Raw genomic sequence first — 2,674 nt, forward strand, 5'->3', positions numbered from 1 at the left:
GGCTATACAGATCTACTACCAGGAAAATGGTGTCCTTCTTGATACCCAAAGTTGGAGCTTAATTGAAATTAGAAACAGAGAGGAAGTTGTGAATCAAACAGCCCTATTTTTTCCTACACCATAATCTCAGCAGGTCCATTCTGTTGTTACCATGCAGTTACCCATGCAATGAGTGGGAAGCAGCAAGCAAAGCAGCCTCAGGTTAGTTGGGGTCCATTCGTGCAGTTGCTATATTTAAGAGGAAAGGTTAACTCCTTATCATGCAGAATGAAGCTATTGAGCCTAGTCAATGCATGAATAGAGATGGAGGAGGCACTGAAGATCACTGAGAATAACTTTGATTCAGAAGCCTAGATAGCCACAGTGCTCTATGAAGCAACTTCCTCAATGTTTCTATGTCTTTTTCTTTTTCTTTTTTTTTTATTATAATTTGCCTTTAAATTTTGGCACAATAAATTATGTATAATTCAAGGTTCATTGTGCAATGATGAACCATCCTCCTTAGCCAGATTTCGTTATGCAACCCATTTCCTTCTCCTGGCTTCTTACCAAGGTGTTTCATTTACAAAGGAAGTAGTGTGGTGCCTGCACTTGGATCCACACCTGAGCCAGGCCTGACTCTCAGTCTTGGGACAAAACATTCCCCAAGCCTGAAAGCTTTTCTTATAGAATAGGAATTTCAGTCCACTTCCTACAAGTTCTGGTATATTACACATTTGTTATGTACCGCCCATCATTGTTTGCTGGATCTTTTGTTGCAGAATCTGTGATCAACCCTATACAAAGCACAGGGTTCTAGAAACCAAGAGAGAAAAAAAACCCCACTAGGAATATATGAGCTGAAAAACTTCTTACCTCCTTCTTCAGCTATGGCAGACATGATATTGTCAGCATCTGGATCACCTCATAAACAGCTGTCTACATGAAACAAGGCAGGAGGCTTATATTAAAGAGTTAAGATTGAATACATTAATTGCACCATGGTAAGTAATGATCATATAAAATATGACCATTATATGATGGTTATTACTTTTACTATATTATTCATGCTGGCATAAATATAACAGCCCGCTAGTCATCAGTGTCATACTGTTTTTATAGAGAAGGAAAATGGAGTTCAAAGCATTTAATGTTCTAACGGCCAAACCTCTAAAATACCAAAGTAATGGTTGACAATGCATGAAAAGAAGTGAGCAGTTCCAATAGGAAGACTTAATGAAAGGGCTATATTTTAATTTTAGCTTCTGATTCCACTGATGTCTTCATAGTCTGTCAGCTTATAACTGGGCGGAACATATGGGAGTCTTAATAGAGGGACACATGAGAGTTTACTTTGACCCAAAATATCGGACCTGTCATTTGAGATAGATTAGTTTGGTTCTTAAAAACAACTTCTTAGGTCTATACCAATTCCTTTTTCTTAGGAGGCAGTTAAGATTAATTGTGGTGGTGGTGGCTATGTGCTGTGGAGTTAATTCCAACTCATCATGACCCTATATAGGGATGCCAAGGTACAAATCTTGATGGGAGCAGAAAGCCTCATCTTTCTCCAGCGAAACAGCTAGTAAATTCAAACTGCTGACTTTATGGTTAGCAAAGTCATAAACCACTATGCTACCAGAGTTCACTGGAGTAATTGTAGCAGCACATTTATTTATATGAAGCGGATAAGCAAGCTATTGGTTTAACTCAATATAAAATTAGGAAAAGAAAACTCACTTTCTAAAGGATATAATTACTGGAGTCAATATTGGGGATAATGAATTGGGATCTTTGTGCTTTTCTGTATTGTTTTCTACCTGTTTTAATTATTAAGTACTCAAAGGATAGTAGATCTTGAAAGAGAAAGGCGAAAGAAGAAACTGGTATAACATGTGTAAAGTAAAGACAAGATTTCAAGTTCACAATTCTATAAGACTTTCATTCTAGGTTGGTTGGTCTTGCTGTCTATCCAATGTCTCAGCTGTTTCCTCACACAGATCCGAAATAGGTAAGGCAAGATCCAAAAACCAAAAGCATAAACTTTTTGAATCATCAGGAAGAGATTAAAATGTATCATTTGTAAATATCAAGATAATACATAATATAGATGTTTAAATATATATATAAGGGATTGAATTTTTGACTCCTTTAGATGAGCCTTTTGACCATATAAGGAAAAGGGAATGGATCATTCAGTCATTAAATAAGGACTAATTGGGAACCATCTGTGTTCAAAGTAGAAATTTCAGGCCTTAATACAAAACTCAGCTTAATGTGTTTGTGTCTTTTCACCTTCTTCCACAGTAAGAAGGATCATCAATATTTTGACATTGTTGCCTATCTCTCCTGAATTTTCAATCACTATGTAAAATGTGCTGTAAGATAAGCACTGGGCCACAAGGTCAGTTTGAACTTCAAGGTCGGCAGTTCGAACTCACCAGCTGCTCCTTGAAACCCTATAAAGGGTTTCTATGAGTTGGATCCAGCTCAATGGCACTTAACAACAACAACAACAGCACCAATGACAAAAGCAGTAGTCAAAGTAAGAGCTTTAAAAGTTTCCACCAGGATTCTCTCACCAGGATGCCAATTAGAACAAGCTGATTTCTGTGAGGGTCGCATGAAATGATGCATCTGAAATGCTATGTAGGAAAGGACTATATGAGTGTGAAGTATTGTTATCATCATATAT

Source organism: Chrysochloris asiatica, unplaced genomic scaffold, assembly GCF_000296735.1.
Source record: "Chrysochloris asiatica unplaced genomic scaffold, ChrAsi1.0 scaffold00015, whole genome shotgun sequence".
Lineage (NCBI taxonomy): Eukaryota > Metazoa > Chordata > Mammalia > Afrosoricida > Chrysochloridae > Chrysochloris > Chrysochloris asiatica.